Source organism: Pleurodeles waltl, chromosome 3_1 (assembly GCF_031143425.1).
Source record: "Pleurodeles waltl isolate 20211129_DDA chromosome 3_1, aPleWal1.hap1.20221129, whole genome shotgun sequence".
Taxonomy (NCBI): Eukaryota; Metazoa; Chordata; class Amphibia; order Caudata; family Salamandridae; genus Pleurodeles; species Pleurodeles waltl.
Window position 1 is genome coordinate 933352405 of NC_090440.1, and position 22837 is coordinate 933375241.

Sequence of the window (22837 nt, forward strand, 5' to 3'; positions counted from 1 at the left end):
AAAAGCAAGATCAAATTTATAAATGAGGGTATTCAAGGCATTTCCTAAATTAGAGTGAATGAAATGAGTGAGTGACTCTCTGCCTTCTGTAGCGGCACCACATAAGTGAGGTAATTCATACTTGCATAACTGAGCATTAAAATCTCCAACCCAGATCGTATCAAATTCCCTGTCCTGGAGTTTCCTGGCTGAGTCTAGTTGGTCTGTAAGCTCTTCGAGACTTCCTGGCAGGGCAACACTTGGAATGTTATTGTAAAAGTTTAAAGAGTAGAATGTCTTTCCGTTCAGATATTGATAATAAAACTACCCAAAAAAAAGCAGAAGACCAAATCAATGAAACGGAAGGGTGCCGTAAGCCAAGTTTCTTGAAGACAAATGATATCAAATGTGGATATAAACTCCAACCATTCCAAATTTTCAACTTTAGAGCGAAGCCCAGCAATATTCCAACTAATTAAAGATAACAATGCATTGCTTTGCTGGGGCATTTTCCCAGACTCCTCAGTTATGACCGTGTCTGCTGTAAGATGTGGAAAGCTAACTAGCTCATCAGACCCTATATGGGTGATTCCAAAAGTGTATGCAGTCCCATCAGCTCTAGTTCCTGTAAACTATAATTTAGGAGCCCCAAGCCCTCCAATTGTCAATCAATTGCGTCAAGGGAAGAGTGATTTTGGGTACCCCTTGGGTCAAGGGTGGGGTTCTGTAAAGGTACCTTTGTTAAAATATTTTTTCCATGGGAAGCCCTCGTAGGAGGAAGTAATGAGGTGGGCGGCCTGTAGAAAAAGCTTAATGGATCGACTTTGATCCCACCTTCCCCTTTTGGACTTGATGGTAGAGACGGCAACAAATAATTAACACAATGAGAATTTGCAAAATTAATCACTATGCAGTCGCCTTCATATACTTTTTTAGACAAGCCTAACCACTTCACCCTTCTAGCCATAATTATTGTATTATTTAGATCATCTTGATGTCTAAGTTTTTGGCTCATCCAATGTGCACATTTCCTTATTAGCGCATGAGTATCTTCCTTCTGGGTACAATCAAGAGGAGGAACATTTGCTAAGACTAAAACATATGGCAAGCTATCCGGAGGAAGGTGTAGAACCTCCTTCGTACTAGTGGAAGATCTAGGTTTAGAAGCAGTTTCAGGCCTCAGTAAGGCAATCACACCACCAGCCGAAGTAGACAGAGAATCAGTTAATAAGTCATCATGGGAGTCGCGGGTAAGTATGCGATGGAACGGGAGTTGGTTGCAATTCATTAAACAGTTAGCCTGCTGAGAGGCATTGGGATCAGACACCAGTTTCGGAGTAGAGGGAGGGGAATTTGTACTAGATTTTAGAGTGGACTGCTGAGGCAGATATTTAAGAATAGTTTCTTGTAGCTGCTCAAATTTGGAATCAATAAGTAATGTTAGCTTCTCCTCTAAAGCCGAAAAAAAAGGTTTGAGGATCGAGTCTAAGTTGGTCAGATGATTGTCTCTTAGAATCCTGCAGTCTGAGCCTAGTTCACCCAATAATGGAGTTTCCTTTGGAAAAGGGTCGGCCGGGGTATCCAATGGTGTAGAAGTACATTCCTTAGCCTCCGTTGGATATTTGAGTAACTTATTACACTTACGGAGTCCTCCAGCTTTCCTTTTTTTGGGGGGGAGGGGGAGTGTCAGCTAAATGTTCGATGTTAGCTGCGTTAAAGGGCTGTAAAGAATGCAAGGCATTAACGTCATCTTCAGGCAAAGGCGAATTGAACTCACGGGGAGCAATAGAAGAGACAGCAGACTGTATATAAGTCGTGGGTTCTAAAGAGGTTCTTTGAGTCAAATTATTTGCCACCCCAATTCTTTCTTCCACTTGGACAATTTCAGTTTCAATGGCCCCGATAACTGAAGATAAGTACCTAGTTATTGATGATTGGACGGGCACGGCGTGTGCTCCGTCGGCCCCAGGTGTGGTGGTCTTTCTTTTACCCATCGTCTTGCAAATAATAGTGGGGCAGAACACCAATCTAAGCCAATATAAGTTATATACAGGAAAGCAATGGCAGTGTGAACATAGTAAATAAATAGGTGGAACTGCTCTATTAGCGGATCTTACTTAGATGCCAGTTACTTGGGACCTCCTAAACCGTGAAACCCAAATAAGGGGGGTATGGAAGAACAGTCACAGGAGAGAAAGTGCAGTACCTCTTAGGAGTCCAATGAGCCTGATCCTGAAATCCCAAGGGAGTTTTCAGGGGGGTGGCCCAGCCCAGCCTCTTCCGTGCGCTGACGGGCGAAGGACGGGCCCGCCCTTGGCCCGGGCTTCGCCCGGGCACCGCCCGAGCGCATCCCGCGACAGCGGGAGCGCAAGATCAAGTTTAAAGGGCTCCTGCCCTGTGGACCGCCTCCGCCTCCAAAAACGCGCATCCCGCGACAGCGGGAGCACGAGATCAAGTTTAAAGGGCTCCTGCCCTGTGGACCGCCTCCAAAAACGCGCTTTCTGCGACAGCGGGAGCGCGAGATCAAGTTTAAAGGGCTCCTGCCCTGTGGACCGCCTCCGCCTCCAAAAACGCGCGTCCCGCGACAGCGGGAGCGCGAGATCAAGTTTAAAGGGCTCCTGCCCTGTGGACCGCCTCCGCCTCCAAAAACGCGCGTCCCGTAATGTAATTAATGTAAAGTTTCACCTGCTGTGATATTCCTGTGGACAATACTTTTGATATTGCAATATTCTTGCAACAATATTCTGGTAAAATAATATCACAAACTCAATATTTAGATCAAACACCCCTCAAAATGTCACAATAGCTTGCATCCTCAATTACACGTGTTAATATTACAAGCCACACATATTACCTTGCCAGGATGGATGAGGAAGTCTCCCGGCCTCCCGACCGCATGAATTTGCCTGCCAGAGAACACCCACGTTGGATGGGTGTCCCAAGGTAGAGGGATCCTTCCGGGCGGGCTGAAGCTATGTCGTGCTCTCTTTCATTTTCTAGTCATCAGCAAGCGTGACACAGAACAATTCTAGTGTATAGGAACAATGCCTGTAAAATTGACGAAAGGATATTTCTCACTATTTTTCATGCCCAGTTGTAGTAGAATGATTAGATGTGCAGAGCAGAGAAAGTTTTCTCATATACAAACACTGCAAAACTGTGGCTGTTTTACTCCTCTGAATTGCATCTGCTCCACTGTACTGGCTCAAAACACAATAGAGAGGATTGTAGGTGGTACTTTCTTGAATGTTGTGAGCAATGATTATGTGAGTAAGGGCACAAAGCACAGGAGTCCAAGTCTAATGAAACTGTATTGCAGGACACAAAAAATAAACAGCACTCAGTCTAGTGCAGTGGTTCTTAACCTTTTGGCTTCTGTGGGGCCCATTGAATCACTACAGGAAGCAGAGGACCCCTGTCTAAACTATTTCTGTGATGTGAACCTCAAACAATACACAAAAATACAGAAACAAATATACGTGAAACCATTTAACAAATTCTGAATTTTTATACTTAGTTCACCACATAAAAATATGCAAAAATCTCAATATTAATTTGAATTGGAAGGTTGGAACTTTTCAAAATGTACTTTTATTTTTAAGATATAAAGTGATACGCTGGACTCTAGCATATAACTATCGCTTTTTCCTAATTTATACCATCTTTTTGACAGTCCATACCAATGCTTTCATTGAGGAAAGCAATTGCACCTTGTAGATTCTGTTTGCTGTATTTGTGCTGGTTTCACGGATCAAGATAAGGATATCAACTTACTTTTTGGTATCCAATTTCAAATGCCTTCACATTTTTTTTATTTTTTTTTTTATTTTCAGTTTTGCTTTTTATGTATATACACACTTCAGTAATCTGTTAATATTGTCTAATATTTACAGTTAATATGATATATATGGCATTCACAAACATCCTTAGTGGGTGTCAGAGCTACCCAAGGATCCATGGACTACAAGTTCACATGGTATAGTGGGTTAACTGTTTTACACCATAATGCACATGCAAAGCATTATATTAGAATAACAATGACTGTGTAGTAAAACATAGTAAGTTAAATAAAAATAAGTATATAGGTAATCAAATATATTTACATAAGTAAAAAAAAAAATCAAAGTATAGAACAATATTGTATATTAAGGGTAATTAGGAGGAATATGCATCTGTCACTGTACACCCACCAAAATAACACTACACACTGCTAAGTAAACGTTTCAAGCTAAGGCAGACACAAATTAAACTTACAAGAAAAAATTGATGGTTTAAATGGAAAAGAACTTGAAAAGTAAATATTTCTTTGCAGTGAGCGGGTGACTGTGTTTGCTCAAGTTCAATTAAAACTCCACTTTAGATGCTGTTCCTGCATTTCAGGAGACCATGGCTTCCTGATCATCATACTCAGGTGTTTCATATTCTAGTTAATATGCCAACGTCTTAGGTTACTTCAAGTCACACTTAGTAGACGTTATTTGCCAAAGAAAATAAAAGTGTTGGGCCTACACATTGGCTTCTCAAGACAGGGCACGATGAAACAAGACACACAATTCAAGATTAGCTTTTTATCCCTACAGATGTTATAAGGAGGGAAACTTCCCAAGTGGTAACAAGTGCAGACTAATTTCTCAATGATTGAGTAGCTTCTCCTAGTTCAAAAGCAATCCAGTCAAAAAGCATCATATTTAAGTAAACATACTGTGACCTCATTGGTATGTGTAAATTTTAAGATCTCTGAACTTCACGGTCTGGAAGACTATTAAAAATGATATGTTATCTGCAGTTTACACATTAAAAACAGCAGCTAGATCTGATAAATTATGCATATGAACAGAACACTAGCTAAATCTGTGAAACATACTCAGTATTGGGAAGCTTGTTAGAATAGACACATTTTGGTTTCTTACGAGTCTGACCCTATGGGCAAGAGGTGTCCAACAAAGGCTGGGAGGGTCGGATCAATGCAAAAGATGAGATTATTTACCATATCTTTCACAGTAACATAACATGGAACACAGAACGTTTGGGTTTTTATTTGTGAATTTTTATATCTTTTTAGAATGGTGGACTTCCCATTCGGGAATGCCTCAGATCAGATTCTTTGAGACCTGGGTTTTAATTTTGTCTTCTAGTGGAATAAAAGAAGATTGTGTAGTTCTTGAAAATCACCTGATCTTCCTTCGCTTCAAAATGTAAATATGTATTAAGTAAAAAATTAAAAAAAATTGTTTGATGTATAGTGCTGTCCCAATTAAATGTTCCCATCTTTCACCCCGGCACATTCTAGTTCCTGTCGTTTGATTTTAACCTCTCATCTACAGTACAGTTTTGCACACAGCACCACTTATCTGAGATGTTGATTTTGCAATACAAATCTCCTTGCACTCCACAGTACATTGGAACTAGTTTCAAACTACGTAAAAAATATCTACAAACCAATAACTAAAAACATCTTATTAAAATATGATTGTGTATGACTGCAAGGGGTAAAACAATATGGTGTTGTCTAAAAGTGCAAAAATATAATATCTTTCCTTTTAATCTAAATGTTGTGTACTGAGACAATGCTGTTATGGAAAGACATTTGTACATTTTTGAAGAATGCCTATTCTAATGGTGCTCACCAGTAAACAGGCAGGATGTTTTCAATTGTTCAGTTTCAAACTTTCTTCGGAATTAGAGGATTCAGTATGTGTTTGAATTTATCTGATGTAGATACTCTAAACTGTTCCAAATTGAAAAGATTTAAGAGCTTGAAATGGGAGGTCCAATTAGGAGCTGGATTCATTGGATGTACAAATGGACAGAGCAACAGGACAGTCAGATTTACTCTTGCAAGATATATACATTTGGCCTTACACAAGCTTTTTTTTCCATTAGTACATTTATTACTGATTTACAAGAAAATATAAAACTGAATTTCGAATATAGCAAAATGTCAGAATGGCATCAAAATTCTAACTTAAGTGATCAAATAAGCCCAATAATAAGTATTAAAACAAGACAACTAAGAATTCAAGTTAACTCCATTGAGCTGGTTGTCTGTGTCCAAAATCATATCGTACCCTCTTATACCCTTTAAGTTGACAATGCGTTTTAAAAGGTGGTGTGTCATTAGTAAATCCTGTTTAGCTAAAATGATTTATCCTCATTCTTGAATGGACAACGCTAGCTTCAGAAGCATAAAACAAATTAAGACAGTCTTTGTGACTCAGGGGATTCTGGCAATTGATTATCGTGGATAAGTGGATCATTTTGATGAAGGGGAAAGCATGGTATAATATCTGTAATGCTTTGTCTTTTATTTTATGTTTAAAGTGACTTTGGAAAGAATGTCACTTTATTTCTTTGAAGATAACGCCTCAAAGTCAAGGATTTAAAGCCTACATATCAATTTACAGTGGCATTAAAACAAAATTGCTCCAGGTTTCCAACGCCCCAAAAAATACATCATAATACTTGCTGTCTGTGGCAAAACAACAAACAAGGTCAGAAGAAAGGAATTTGTAAGCAAGGTGTGGTCTCATTTCTCTGGCGCTCCCCTTAGGGGAACATTAAAAACAAACAGAATAAAAGACCTGAGAAAACCAGGTTCACACTGAGAGAGCGTAGCTTATATAATCTATATTAACATGAAATGTTTATGAACTAATGTATAAAAATGCCGCATAGAAACTGTATTAACAGGTTTTGCTAAAAAGTGCATTTGAAATGTACCCACAGGGAGTGGCCGTCAATGTATACGGGGACTAATAAAACTGACTAATAATGGTGAAATGTTTTATTAAATTGTGTTTTTACGTTAATATTGAAAGGCTGAATGTATTAGATTCTTGTTAATAAAGCAGTATGCCTTAGTTCGCATGAGTCGAGTCTTAGCTACCTGACTCTCTTATTAAATGTATTTTTCTAACGTGCAGTGTGCTGACTTGCTAAAGGACATGAACTCTTGTTTTTCCAAAAGCTAGAAGCTGAATGTAACTGTAGTAGATCCGTTCTCATGAAATTCACCCTGCCTATAGTAACATTTTTAGCTGAATGCAACAGTGTAGATTAATGCAAAGTACAAGGTCGCCTAAACCGGTACGGACAATGGAGCCACTGACCGAAGATATGCATAGGACCACAAGACGATGAAATCATACCGGACATTCCACCCGCTAAAGACGTCAATCATAAGAACCACTAAAATACGTGAGAACTGTTATGGGGTAACAAATTTGATGAGCGAATGTGTTTTTAATTGGTTAAAGATAGTGGGGTGCAACCCCTCGTCCAATTAGATTTTAGGGGAATGTACCATGAAAAGGGGATAAAAACCCTTGTCACCAGGAAGTAGATTAGACTAGGAGGAAAATTAGAGAGCAGGAGACTAGGAGAGAGGGAGATGCTGATGCTATTTGCCATGACCCAGACACTTTGTCACTCTGCCTAGAGATTTTGCTGTTTGGTTCTTAAAACCATTCTGTCCTTAGATTTCCCATTTACACTTTAGCTCCTTATGAGGGAAGTGCCTTTTTCCTTTTTTGCTGGAGCTGAATCTCTTCTGATGGTGAATCAACTGATGTCCTGAAGACGAAGACAGAACCTGAGTGCTGACCAATCTTGGAGGGCAACTATATGAAAATGAAATAGTGATTGACTGTTTGCTTTTCCTTTCTAGGTACCAACTGCTTTTCTTTTGACAGGAGCCATAGTTAGATGTTTTCCAAATTGGTGTTACGAAATTGTTTTGCATGAAGCCCAACATGCCAATGCTAATTTGAGGATAGGTGAAGGGTTCACTGAACTGACGCAAATAGACAAATGACTGAATCTATGCTTTGTTGAACAATGCGCTGATATACTCTGCTAATGATAGTTTATGTTCACGAGTGCTATATTCTAATGTTTGTGATTCTTGCTTTGATGAAATCTTATCAGAGTTGCCATATTGTGACTATGCTATTGTGTTTCTTGGTTTTTAGACTAATAAACTTGCTAGTAGTATTGTAACCAATAGGGAATAAATATCACTAAATTCATACTAAACTGGTGTGGTTATTCATGACTGCAAGGTCATGGTGGTGTCTTGAGTTTGATTAATGTCTTTGACTAAGGTGAAATGCATTGTTGTAATAAATATTGATATTATTGACATATTGATTGACATGTTGATTAGCTATGTCGTCCTAAGGTGTCTCTCAACAGGGTCAAAAGATTCATTGGCCTAAAACGAGTCCCAATGTGTAAAAATGTATCATAAAGGGAAGCGTTAACAGTTCTGGTAGCAGAGCGACGGTTTAGACCCTTTGGGGCCCTAGGACGGAGAATTATTGTTTAGATTGTTTTTCTGAGATAATGCAAATTGGAGGTATGATGCGTTTCTAAATTCCCCATGACTTTCCTGGGACCTCGGAAGCCTGCCTAACTGAGTTGGGAATGTTCTCGGCGTTTTAGCATGTGTGGTATAGAATTTGCGCTTGCTCAGCTTATGCTCATTGCAGGTGACTTGTGAAGTTTGTATGGTTTTAGGTCAGGTAATGATGTTTTAGTAGGAGTGGGCGTACTCCGCAGTATGAGAGTAGGGAAGTCGGCGAACTTCATATGAGTGTGGCGCTTTGTGCTAAAAAATTATCCACGTGGTTGGTTGGTGATGTGTAGGAAACACTTGGGTTTATGTTATATTTTGTGCGTTTTAATAGGTCAATCGGGCATGGTTGACAAGTCGAGTTTGAGTCAAATTGTGTGTGTGTGAAACCTTCGATGGAGATTTGGCAAGTTCTATAGTGCACTAGAACAAACCATTGACAAGTCGAGAGTAGGATTTGCGGGTCGAATTCTGCTTGCCTATGCGGGAACTGAGGAGAGAGTAGCGGCCGAGGCTTCAAGTGAAATCTCTGTAAAGTTCTGAAGCGCATGTGATACCCTTCCTGTAGTAAACCGACAAATTGGAGTTGTTGTTGACAAATGTACTGTAGCTTTATAGCCCACCGAAGCAGACTATACAGCCCATTAAAAGCCTACTCCTGCATTAAAGGCCTTTAATGGCTGGTATAGCCCAGCTACGGCAGGCTACAAGAATATTCCGCCCCTAGAGGACAGAATGTTCTAATAAATAAAACAAAGGCCTCACAGAGCCTGAGGGGATTGAAATACCCTTGGGTCTGTGAGGTCTTTGTTCACATCCATTGCTGTGAGACAAACATTGGAATGTGGGAGCTCCGGTCTTTTACCAGCCACTAGAAGCCCAAAGCAATCCATTTTCTTCAATGAAGCTCCCAACATTCTAATGTTCTAAAGGACTTTAGAAAGTTAAGTGACTTAGCAGTACGGAAGAAAGGCATTTGCTGTCCAGTACCAAAAGGGCCTGTGGCTGGCAGTGCTCAAGAAAGGAATGAACTCGACAAATCTCACAGAAGGCATGCACATGGCAGTACTCAGGCAGGGTAAGGGACTTGAAGCACTCGAGAGGCTTAGGATATGTGGCACTATATAAAGGAAGAAGATTGTAGGCTACTACCAGTAATCAGAAAGGCACTTAAGCTCCACTACTAAACTAAGACAGGCTTGATATTTCAAAGGCAAGTGGGGAGGTGCATGGCTAGTAAACTATGATAGAAAAACACTTAATGAAGGTCCTGTCTTTTGGTGATTAAAAGAGTCACATAACAGACAGACACCAAGAATATCCCACTATTAGTGGAATTTAAGAGAATAATGTAATTTACAGCACAAAAGGTGGGCACTTAACTTGTAGCACCTAAAAGATAACAGGGCTTAAAGCACATACAAGTGGGATAGGAACAAATGCACTTAACACAATTAGGAAAAGGTGAAAAGTGTCACAGGAGAATCATCCAACTCCAAGTAGCCTGAAATCTTCAGCCACAAATTTTGAAGAACACTGCTTCAGATGGTCTCTCATTCAGACTCCACCTTCTGGAACCAGGTTCTGCTTCACATCGCACCAACCCCCCTTTGCTTCAGAAATGCTCTAAAAAACTCAATTCCAGTGGGTCCCAAACTCAATTTGCAAACCGTCCCTTTACATCAGTAGATGGTTATTTTGTAGGCTGCGCTAAACAAATAAAAAATGAATGAAAAAGCTCTCGCTTCAGGCCGCAGAAAGGTTCATACTTTGCAGAGTATTTTACCAAAATCAGTCAGTCTATCAAAGTTAAAATGTCGACTACAACAATGTGAAGGCAAGAACATATAGGTAAATACTAACTTCCTATAATAATGAACTCCACATAGTAACCTGATTATATATTTTCAAGGTAGGAGGATGTGGAGTTACAAATAGTAAATCTAAATTGACTATAAATACTTACCTCCATAATATCCTGGCAGGTGATTTTTTTGTTGTGTTATTTTTTAGCATAGTATTTCTTTGTCAATATTCCGACATATAACCATTTCACAGCCCAAGTACCTCGGCTGGGGAATGCACTCCTTATAATCATCCACACGGACACAGACCGCCCTTCTATCAGAATAAAACACATCTTATAAAAACTCAATGGACTTGTTATATAGCCATGATGTCAATTAATATGTTATGTATTAGGAGAGGCAATTGTACTGGCTTGCTGGTAGCAATGTTCGTTAGGACTGTAGGATGTATGTATATGGCATTTGTATAGCACAAACCTAGCCAAAAAGCGGCAGAGTGTTGTACAGAGTCAAAAGCAAGCACACTGTCAACGAGTGATAGGAGAGAAAGCTCAGTTCTGGGAGAAAAAGTGTAAGGTTACTGAGTTGTGGTGTTGTGTTCTTGAAAGAGGTGAGCCTTCAACCGTTTCCTAAATTGTGGGGGCACAGGGGCAGCCCTGATGGACACAGGGATGCTGTTCAGATCCTTAGTACATAGATTGAAAAGGATGCAGAAGCCCAGCAGTATAAGAGATTAGCAGCATAGTATACTACCTCGATCATTCCTTCACAGCCAGACAGACAGGGCGTCCTAACTGAGCATTTCCGAAGCTAATTGTAGCAAACAGGAGCAGGGTTATTTGGAAGCTCCACCTCTCATTTTGTCAAAATTAACAGCCAAGAGAGGAAGTATGGGACGCCAGTGGTTGAACAGATAATCGTGCCAAGGCCTGCCTCTTCACCTACAGTTGGGATCACCTCTTTTTGGGTGGTACTACACCCTTGGGAGCCTGATAACTACAGCAAAACTGTAGTACTGACCCTCCAACAGAATTGGCTTAGCTACCAAGTGGAAATACAACTACTTTATTCAGGAAGCAACTTATAGCACATCAGTTTGCTGAGCTGCACAGTGTAAATGCTTTCATTCATTCATTCATTCACTTCAGAAATGTACAAGGTTTACAAGCACTAAAAGCAACATAGGATTTAAATTCTTTAGAACAAATGTTTATAGCTTTTAGTTTAGTTTAATAGATTTATAAAGCGCATGGCCGAAGGCCTTCCAGCGCTGAAAGAGGACGAAGGCATCACAGTGAGAATTTATGCTGGGAAGAGTAGATTCTTCAATTTACCTCGATAAGAGTTTTCAGAATTGTCCATTCGAAGTGACAGGGGAGGGAAATTCCATAGAAATAACTGTGCTATCTCAGGTACTTGCAAAAGGCACTAGATATAGAACACATATGCAGGACAAGAGACTTCCAAGTATAAAGGCATGTATGTATTTTATGGAGCACAAGCTTTGCTACAAAGCAAGAGAGGACTGCAGAAGGAACGGATGAGAGTACGGATGGGATGAAGTTTAGCGCTCGGCAAAATGTGTTACTCATTAATTACATTGGATGTTAGAAATTGGATGACTGTTTATCATGGATAGCAGGTGCGGTTTCAACCCATCTCCTGCTTATTCTATCAAGATCAGAAGCATGAAAAGATGGGTTACCTATGCCAAGACTGGAACAGGTGAAATATAGGTTACACAAAACACCTTCTCGACAGAAAGACCCGAGTTCACAGAGCTGTAATACCTTATTGCAGAAAACAAGCAGGATTTGATGTAACTTCCAAGAAGCGTGAGGCTTACAGCTTTTACAAGACGTTCAGAGCTGGCCGAGTGAATAGTAGGCTAGTGTCAAGGATTGGCCTATGTACGTGGCTGAGGAAGTGGACAAATTCTGGAGCGGACACGAGTTGTCAAAGGTAGCACTGCTGAAAGATCGCAATGAACCAAACCCGATTTCACTTAAGAACAGGGGATCATTCACATTTAGCTCATTCCTTTTGAAAGCGTTAGTGTTCCCTTCAGGAGGGATAGTGCCTGCACCACAGAAAGAGGTCACCACAGTCCCAGAGAAAGGAGCAGCAAAAGGTTAAAAGTGGGCGCTGGTCTAATGAGTTCCGTTCTAAGGGTGAACATATTTCATGCATAAGCATCTGCGTAACACTAGTTTGTTCCCCTTCATTCTCATATTAGGTCTGATCATTCATGCATTGGTGCAGTAACTATAATTTATGAACCCAGGTCTCCATTACATGACTATCTATATCGGGAGCGTCTGACATTGGTGCTCCAGGTCCATCACATTTCTGGGGTATTCACTGAAAATAAATTGACTTGCAGTAAATCTAATTGGGAGTCATTGACAGAATAAGGTTTAGCAAGGAAGTATGCTAAGGCTCCTGCCCTCCTGAACCAACATTGCACACCCCTGCTGTAAAATAAGCAAAATTGTTTTGTCTTCTGGATTTGTACTGAGTTCCAGTTGCTGCACCTAATAAAGTTTTTCATTAACAGGGTAAACATCAAAGAAGCCAAGTTTGGACTGTAAACGCTGCCAACACACCAGCTTATGTATTGCCTTGTCTTCTTTCTATGAAGGTACAGCAAAAAATACAATGTAATGGTTCAATTTTACAAGACTTCACAAACCATCTTCAAATGCATGTGGCACTTTGTGGTCGGGGGATTTTCATACATCAATTAGGGCAATGTACCAATTCAATTATTTTGCATTGTTATACAAGGCATATCAGCTGGTGCGTTGTCAGCTCACTAGGCATCAGAACAACATAGGGTTGCACAGCAACATCTCACAAAGACCCATCATGAAACTATAGTGAACAAATGACCATAAAACACTGTTAATGATTGAACACCAGTAGCTGAGGAGATGGAGGCAGGATACAAGCCACAGAACAACATCCAAAGAGCAGGCTGTGAGCAGCAAAGAAAGAAGAGTGGAGAAAAAGAGGATGGGAAGAGGTGAGAAGTTTGTTAACAAGAAATATACAAGACATAGCTTTGAGGATTCATAGGGCAGAGAGGGTTGAAGGATGAGGCAGGAGTGAGAAACAGTCGGGGAAGGCAAGAGAGAACTGACAAAGGTAGCAAGAAGAAGCCCTAACAAAGGTAAGATTGCATGAGAAAATCTGGTAAATGGGTGAATCTGCTTTTTCGCCCATCTTTATTTGTATAAAGAGAAGTCCTCTGCTGTATACTTCAAATGAAGGTCCATCAAACCTGTAGCAACAACTTTACAAAAGCAGATGGTCAACAATCCAGAGGTCCCATCACTGTACAGGCCAGGGCAGGCCCGGGTCTCATGACAGGTCAATGTTCATGATGCTGGAGAGAGTTAGTGGTGAAGTACATGCAGATCACACAAGGTTGCTCCGCAAACACCGACGAGGCCCCACCCCTGCCGAGAAGTTGAGAAGGTTTGGCTAAAATGTGGTAAGTGGTGGGGAACGTAGTACGAGATGAGATTAGTAATTTTGAGAATATGCTGCGCGTGAATGGACTGTTGCAACAGTATATATGCAATACTTATAACTAGTGTTAACTATAGGGTCAAAGTATATGTTTTTGTGCATTAAAACATCTACGATAGGAAAGTTTGAGTAACCGTGAGTGATAAGTTGGGAGTTCTTGGTCAGCCAAACCCCAGGCTCCCCGCAAATGACCGAATTCTACTCCAAATGTAGGAGTACATGTACTGGCGTTGACGTTGGGGTTTAGCAGCCCCCCCACATGGCCACCATCCAGTGATGCTTAAAAAAGAAGCCAGATAATGCCAAGGTCAGTAGACAGAAGAGAGAGCAGGCGTGTGAGAAAGACCAGAAGGAAAGAAGCAGGGAGAGGGCAAGATAGAGCGAGACACAGGGAGAGACGGGAGAGCGAAACTGCTCCCAGCTGCTCACTCGTTGACTGCAAACATCACCAGCAGCAGACCCTGGCTCACCACCAGACTAAATATTTGAAGCGGACAGTGGGGCAGTTGTTTGGCGTTCGGTGAAATGGCGCATTCAAGTCCCGTCTCAGATGGATGGGCGAAAGTGGCACACGTGTAGACAAATTCAAGTCTCATTAAACAAACTTCACTTCGAATCCCGCAAATTGAAACTACTTCACACGCATGGGGCCTCCTACGTTTACTGAGCACCTCCGGCACGCTGACAATTCCACCGACCATATATTTTTGTTGTTCTATGCAACGAGCAGTGTTGAAGCAATTTTAGCTTCTAAGAAATGTTTTTGCATGACTGTATAATGGAACTGTGAAGAGGCACCTTTGGAGGGGGCGTGGTGGGGCGAGGGACATCCATACAATACCTGTTCCTCACAATTTTACACTGAGGACTTGGAACTTTTACTTCAAAATACACATAGTTTGAAGCAGACAATGCAAACACTTTCTTTGAATTCGACAGCATCTAAGGACACACTAATTCGAATAAAATAGCTTGAAAATGTAACAAATTTAAAATCAAAAGTTTTTTTAAGAACACGTTTTATTGAGCAAAATCACAGTAAGGAAGAGGTACAACAATCCACTCTACAAATTCACAATCCACCATAACAACCGAATTCCCAGCGAACTCAGTAATGGAACCAAAACTATTTAGGAAACATTTTGTTACAGCCGATAGAGAACTTTAACCGTTTTGCTGCACTCTTACCCCCTCCCCCCTCCTCCACTGCTGAGCCCTTTTTTGGCAATTTGGGGTAGTTCGTGCTTAGGCCCTTATAACTTTTTGTTTACATGAGCTATCTATGCCAAATTTGCATCCTTCTTTTCCAACATCCTGAGGATTCTAAAGGTACCCAGGGTTTGTGCATTTTTTCTTGAGGGGACCAAACAATTAGTCATAATATAGCTATATTGTGGGTTTTGTGGAAAAATGGGGAAAAATGCTGCAGAAGAAGGCGTCTGTCTTTTTTCCCCTGCAAATAGCATCCACAAAGGGTTTGCAGTGCTAAATTCCCCAGCTTTCAGGAACAGGCAGACTTGAATCAGAAAACCACATTTTTCAACACAGTTTTGGCATTAGACTGGGACATAGCCCATTCTTTCCATTTTTTGTGCTTTCTACCTCCTTCCAGTTAGTGGTAGAAATGGGTGTGAAACCAATGGTAGATCCTAGAAAGCTATACATTTCTGAAAAAGTAGACAACATTTTGAATTCAGCAAGGGATAATTTGTGTAGATCCTTTGAAGGTTTTCCTATAGAAAATAACAGTTGAAATAAACAAATATTGAAATTGAGATAAACAAAAACAGCCATGTGTCTACGTTTTCAACATTTAAATATGTCAGATTCTCAAAAGATATACAGTTACGCACACTTGACCCTTCTGGTTGCAGTGATATTTAGGATTTGTAGGTTCTGTGTTGGACCTTGCCCTTTTTGTTGGCTCTATGACTCTGGGCACTTTATCACTGTTGATCAGTGCTAAAGTGCATGTGCTCTCCCCTGTAAACTTGATATGATCGGCTTACACCTGATTGGCACTTTTAATTTACCTGTAAGTCCCTTGTACAGTGATATCCCTTGAACTCAGGGCCTGTAACTTAAATGGTACTAGCAGACCTGCAGTGCAGCATGCGCCACCCACAGAAGTAACCTTTTAAACCTGTCTCAGGCCTGCCACCTCAGAGCCTATGTATGCAGTTTACTGCTACAGTGGTTTAACATCTAAATTTATTTGCCAGGCCTGGAACTCCCCTTTTACTACATATAGGTCACCCCTAAGGTAGGCCCTAGCTAGCCCTATGGGCAGAGTGCTAAATAGGTAAGAGGTAGGCCATGTGCCTTACTGTGTGGCATGTCCTGATAGCCTATTTGGTTTCTCACTGCTGTGAGTTCTGCCTCTCTCATATGGTTGCATCAGGAATGCCCTTTCATATGGCTAAGAAGTATTTTCTGATCTATGAGGAGGAGCGTGGGCATGTTTGAAATGCTGCTTATTGGTGTGTGTGGATTTTTTTTATTAACGTTGAAGTGCAACTTTAGAAGGTGGGCATTTCTTTGTGCTTATGACTCTCTTGCTTTGCAGCCTTATTCCAATCCACGTCTGGGGTAAAGTGACAGCTGGGCTTTGTGTATACTTTCTGGACAGCCATTAAACAAGGAGGGTGGAGGTGTAACAGGATTACATCTGCATACTGAACGGTCTTCCTGGCTGGGAGAGAGGGAGGAGGGTTCACTCACATTTGCATAGGGTGTGTCCTGCCCTCACACAAAGGGTTTGTTTACCCCTACTGATGTTTGGAGACGGGGCTGGGCATGAAATGGGGTGCTGTGTACTTCCAAAGGTCCTTTGAAATGCCCCCTGAGATCAAAGACAAAATGAGTATAAGTATAGAGGTTGTTCCCCATGTTTTGTGATGAGAGGCAGTGTGGATTTTAGGCTCTAGCTCAGTGGTACCTAGGGAAACTTAGCAAACCTGTACATTTTTAAAAACTAGACACCTAGGAGAATCCAGGATGGGGTGACTTTGGTGGCTCTCACCAAGTTATGTTACTCAGAATCCCTTGCAAACCTCAAACTTTGAGAAAAAAAAAAACATTTTCCTCACATTTGTTTGATGGAAAGTTCTGGAAACCGAGCAGAGCCACAAACTTCCTCTCACCCGGCATTTCAGCAAGTCTCCCAATAAAAATGGTACCTCACTTGTGTGGGTATAACAAGTGCCGACAACAGGATACTTCCCAAAACACAATACGTATCCAGCGCATTTTTGCACTGATAACAGGCCCTCTTTTTCAGATGTGGGGAGCACTTAGATTTTGAACCGTAGCTCAGCCGATACCTTGGGAATCCTAGTCAACATGAATATGTTTGAAAACAAGACACCTAGGGGAATTCAGGATGGTGTGACTTGTGGATCCCATTAGGTTTTCTTACCCACAATACCCTACCAACCTCAAACTTTTTCTGAAATCACCCATTTTCCTTACACCCCCTCACCATTGAAAGTGGGAAGATATTGGAAATTAGCCAAGCTCTGCTGGGCCATATATGAAATCAACACCCACCAAGAGAGTCTAATCTCTTTTTCCTGGCCATTAGGATGAAATGCTTTAGTTAGCTGGGGGGAGGGGGAGGAGACTGTCCCCATTTTGGGGTGGGGGGGCTTTATCATGCCCATTGTGGGCAGCCTCCACCCTAATAGTCCCTGGTGCCTAGTATGCTTTCTGCCCCCACCAGGGGAGCCGATCAGGGGCTATTACCCCCATCTGTGGCCATTTTTCTTTTCTTTTTTACAGTGGGGGCATTGCGATACCCATCCTGGGAAGCCCCACCCCTACACTAATAATAAAAAATAATAATCCCTGGTGTTCAAATCGGGATTTCTGCCCTCACCCTCCGGGGGCAGATCAGGGGCTACTGCCCCCATCAACTCTCCAGGGGAATAGAAATACTGTGCCCATTTTGTTTTGGGGTGGGGGTATTTACAGGGCCAGCATAGCCCTTCCCCTACACTAATTAAATAAAATGTTCCCTGGTGTCCTAGTGGGCTTTCTGTACCCACCCTCGTTGGGGGAGGGGGGCACAGATTGGGGGCTGTTGTCCCAATCTGACACCCTGGTGGGTCAGAAAGACTGAAATTTGTCAACACAAAAACAGGGGGAGCAAAAGCCCTTGCCCAAGGGGCACTTCCCCTCCCTGGTGTCTAGTTGAGTGGATCCCTGCTTGGGAATAGCCCTCCTGTGGTGATCCCCAGGCAGGGATCCACTTGGGAAAGGTAGCATTGGAAGGGGGAGATTCTCCCCTATCCAACAATACCTCTCTCATCTCATTTGCTGGTCAGGGGCTGAGATAGCCCCATGAGCACAGATGTAGAGAAAGTGAAATGAGCTGATCGACTCGTTTGACTTTTGTTTCAGGGAAATTACATCAGCACGCATCATTTCACTGAAAAGAAAGAAACAGAATCAGAAGATGGGGAAGCTTTCCCCAGGCTATTTTTTTGCTAAGGAATTTCCAGTGCTGTGTATGTCGCACGGCTGGGAGCTGCCCAACACACATGAGCACTGTAGCGACTGACAACTCCTGGCCGTCCAACGCACTGAACAAGTTAATGAATCCCAGATTGAGAGGTAGCTTCATATCAGAGAACAAGCAGCAAGACAGACACTGAACACACAATATCACAACTCTACAGGGAGCCAACACCCCAAATACACTCACTTGTTTAGCCTGGCAGGCAAAACTCCATGGTCAAATACACGTCAGCCAGACCACCGCCACAATCATGTACCGGCAGCACCCCCACCCCGACAACACCATCACTTCAAAGAAGCAACATGTGAACGCCTCAATTTAATCAACTTTAGGAGAACATGTTTAACTGAGTCAGTTGGTGTAAACATGATTTTTTACCCTTAAATTGTCATCCTTCAATTTCAACAGGTGATCCAGTGTTCACGATCCCCTGAATGTCAGTCCGCTCCGTTTTCATCCTCATCAGCACCCTAATTCCCTTCCGGGTCTTAGGACACAGGTCAGGAAACAACAGCAAATGGTACCTCTCAATCTGAATGCCTATTTCTTCCTAATCTCATCCCACAGGTCATGGGACCCCATTTGGGCCATTATTGTATCTCTACCTCCTTTACTCAGATTTGGACTCTCGTAGGAAGAGTAAACCCTTCTGAGAGACTGGCAAGCCCCCTCTGCTGGCTGATCACACATGGGCATCAATATCTCCTCAACTTAGTACAAGAGCTCTAGAGGGATAGGGATAGTCAGTATGTACAAGTAGTTATTTTCCTTAATAATCAAGTCTACAAACTTACTGATAACCTCAGTGTTCGGCACTACACAATTCCTAAAAATCACAAGCCTCAGTCAAGGTTTTGTTGCTGCTCCAGTACGCATTCTGACTCAGTTGCAGACAATGCCTGCTTCCCAGCTCCCACTCTACCAGACTACTTCTTTATATTTGACTCAGTGGCCTCTACTGAGGTTCTGGAATCACCGACAAAAGCTTCACCATTCCTTCAGGGAAAAGATAATTCACTGGCTCTCCTCTGTTCTCACAGCATCAACGAATAGCTCTGGTACAGATGCATTGTTAAAGGAACAGTATCTGCTCCTCGCTCCACTTTTACTGCCTTAAGGGGTGCCAACTCCACCAGAGAGCTCTGGATGCATCATTTCGGGCCTCAGTTGCCTTTGCTGCAGATTAATGAATGAGGAGTTCTTCCCCATTGCTCCAAAATCACACTGTACATGGTAGGGCCCTACCCAGTAGCAGGCTGCGGAAGGGGTGGGGACAGGGAGGCATGGGGGGGGGGGGGGGGGGGGGAGGGAGGGAATAAACATTGATATTTTTTAATTTTTATTTTTTTTAAGCTTACCTCCTCCGCCGCTCCTCTGTCCCTCGACGCTCCTCGCTGCAGGCACAGGCTGCCAGCCTGCCCTGAGCCGAGCGCCCAGCCAGGGCCCTCCCAGGTAGACGGGAAGACGGCCAGACGGCCGGCTAAACACACATACGCTGTGAAGGGGAAGTGCGGAGCACTCCCTCTCAGTGCACGTCACCCCGTGGCCTCACCCTTTCAAAGAAAACAATAAACATAGTTTATTATTGTTTTCTTTAAAAGGTTTTGCAGGTGCTGCTGCTGGCAGGGGGGGGGGCGACGCTCCTCCGCCCAAACGGAGGAGCCGCCATTGACCCTGTCTCTGTAGACAATCATCCCAGGAAATTCCTGTCACGCATTGCCTCAGCTATGGTGAGTGAAAGCATGGGACCAAATGTGAGAGCACCATGGATCTGTGGCTATCCTGTGGGATGTAGGTCCACATCCTCGAATTTAAATTTATTTTTTAAACAGCACATTATGTTCCTTATTTTTGTAATCCAGTATCAACATTTTTAAAATCCAATCATCAAAGGTTTGAAAATGTCCTTTCACAGCCTCAATCTGGCCATAAATTTAACATTACCTTGAGCAAAGCAGATTAAAAAAATGTCGTTTCAATCCGAGCCAATTTGGGCTCTATTGACAAGGAGGTTGTATGAATCATATCGACCTTTATTTTTTTTAAACCAAACTGTTTTTCAAAATAAAAACTTCAAACTACTTTTTTTAACCTATGTGGCACCACCCTTGTACAGGCAGAAATTGCTACTCAAACACAATATGACAAATCATATTAGACAGCTACAGCTGTATACTATTTTCCTCTAGTGCAAAGAAAAGTGATTGTAATTAATTGACTAAATAAAGCAATAGCATTGCTGCTTTAAAAAATATTGATGATGGACAAAGATCTTCAAAATGAGTTTTTCCACTTGCAAACTCCTTCAGCCTCTGAAATCCACATTCAATGAGGGTTTGGACTAGGAATGTAAAATTACTGGTAGGAGTTGGTCTGAGTGCAGATGAGCAATAGGGGGTAGAAAAGAAGAAAATGTACCGACATTAGCAGAACATGAAGCTCCTCCTCCACTTGGGGCATCTTCTTCCTTCTCTCACCTTCTTGGTATGCCTTTAGCAGGACTGGGGGGTCTAATTGGATTTTTTTCTTGGGAGTCAGATTAGCATTTGGAAATTTTCTGCAAGGTCTCTTATGGGTCGCTTAGGGAAGATCAAATTAGTTGCTCAGGGATAGAAAAGGGAAGAAGTTAAGTCACAAAACTATGATCAGTTTACAATAACATCTCAGAAGTTGGATGCAATGATGACTCTGTTGGACTAGGTAGGAGGACCATAACCAGGCCAGGCAGAAAAGACCAAATCATAAAGAAGTTTCAGAATGGATGATTAGGTAGGCAACCCTACTAAAATTCTCAATTACAACACAGCCCTGAATCAAGAGTTAAACCCTCATAACAGTAACATTTTTTATGTGCTCTGCCTTCTGATTTAGAAATATACTGGAAAAATGGAGTCCTAATGCATAATTACACAGTTAGCTTCTGCAGTTGAACATTTTCCCACAGTTTCCTTTTAGTAACTGCTAACATTAACAAGCATTTTCAATGCAATGGGCATCGTGTTTACTCGAGTTAAAGTTATTAGCTTTGTAAACTCCTAACCGGACTTTTCTTGCCACAAACTGTAAAGTAAAACAGTTTCACATAAGCGAGCTGACGGCCGCCATGAGGCAAAGCAAACACACAAAAGAAAACAGAACTTCGCTCGCATAAAGTGCAATTATCGATGTAACCAGCAAAAGTGCAATTATCCATGTAACAGGGTCGATGTCATGCAAAGCGCTCTACTGCTGCCCAGCGAGATTGCGCTACCTACAAACTAAAGAGAAAAATAGTGCAGAAACCATACTGAAAACACTGAGCCTTGTATGTTTTCAGTAGTTTACTGGTGTGCTCGAGGCAGGCTAAACACTGGAAAAGGCATGAGGTAGGCATGCCTTTCACTAATTAAAATCAAGCTAATTTTAAAAAGGCAAGCCCACGAACCAACCAGACTGATGGGCTTGACATGGATGTGGTCACAAGCCCACAGAGAGATTACACTAGGGACGGAGCGCTTTGCGCTCGATTCTAAAAATGCTTCCAAAGAGGATGTGGGGGTGTGGAGTAAAATGTGCACCTCCTATCGTTATGATTTGATTGAACACTGAGCCTTGTGCCTCAGGGTGCAATGGAGGAGGTTTTGCATTAAAATGGCAAACTTATTTTTGGATCTGCTCTCCTTTTCCCAAGACACATCTTACTCTGTATAGCAACACCACAATCTGCTACGTTAAAATGAGGTCCAGCACAGCCCAGAATTAATACAGGCTTTTCACAATCAGCATTTCTGTGATTTACTTGTCAACCATGGCTGTGTAGAAGGAACAGTACCAAAGTCTATGTATTTCTAGAAGCAGACTTTCTCTTGTCCAATTCCCTGCCCCTCTCCTATTTTCCAATCCGATAGCTCTTGTGTGCTTGAAAGTGCCATAAAGAACACATCTACAGACCGCCGTTTTTTAGGTCGAGCACACAAGTGCTTTGACCGGTTGTAAGAAATGTGGGCTTTTAAACACGCCCACCTCACGCCCAGCACTTTCACTTGTTCATGCGTTTGCCTTTCAAAAATCACTTGCTATCATTGGTAAATGCTTTACGTTTGTTCCGCCTTAGGGTTGTTTTGTTACCACCTTGCAGACTGACCCTCTTACATGGATAATTGTACAACTGCTGATACTCTTGACTGTGAGCTAACTTCTTTTTCCTTTTACGTCTCTCCTTCACGCTCATGATCATGGCGGCCATGGAGCTTTGAATCAGCTCACTAATGTGAACTGTTTTACACTTCATTTTCAATTTATGTGGCAAAAAAAGTCCAGTTAGGAATTTACAACTCCAACAGCTCTAAATCAAGCAAATGTGAGACCCACTGTTGCAAATGCTTGTTGGTACTTTATTTATTCCATTTGTAGAAACAGTTTATGTGCAAGTCCACCATATAAGGTGTCTTCACTCTTACCACCAGCAACTCGAAAGCTTGGCAGACAGGGCGGGCGAGTTCTTTTTGCTACACATTTAGAAACTTTGTTCATTTTTTATGGCCTTCTTGTAAGAATTCACACAATGCAAATGGCAGCAACTGCATGACACAACAAAAGTAGCAGTAAAAGCTATTCTTTTTACGTGTAAGATCTTCCTCACACACTATACTCTATCATACAGAT

General features: G+C 41.9%; 1 protein-coding gene across 4 annotated transcripts in view; it reads right to left on the minus strand.

Moving 5' to 3' along the window:
• The window catches only part of NCMAP (non-compact myelin associated protein), a 200488-nt gene that overhangs the window by 71348 nt on the left and 106303 nt on the right, over nucleotides 1-22837 (minus strand). For 2 of the 4 annotated variants that reach the window (XM_069223938.1, XM_069223937.1), the window contains exon 2: nucleotides 2834-3027. The exons of the other annotated variants lie outside the window; for them this stretch is intronic. The gene's annotated coding sequence lies outside the window, so the exon portion shown is untranslated. The remainder of the gene's footprint in view (nucleotides 1-2833; nucleotides 3028-22837) is intronic. 4 annotated transcript variants of the gene reach the window in all.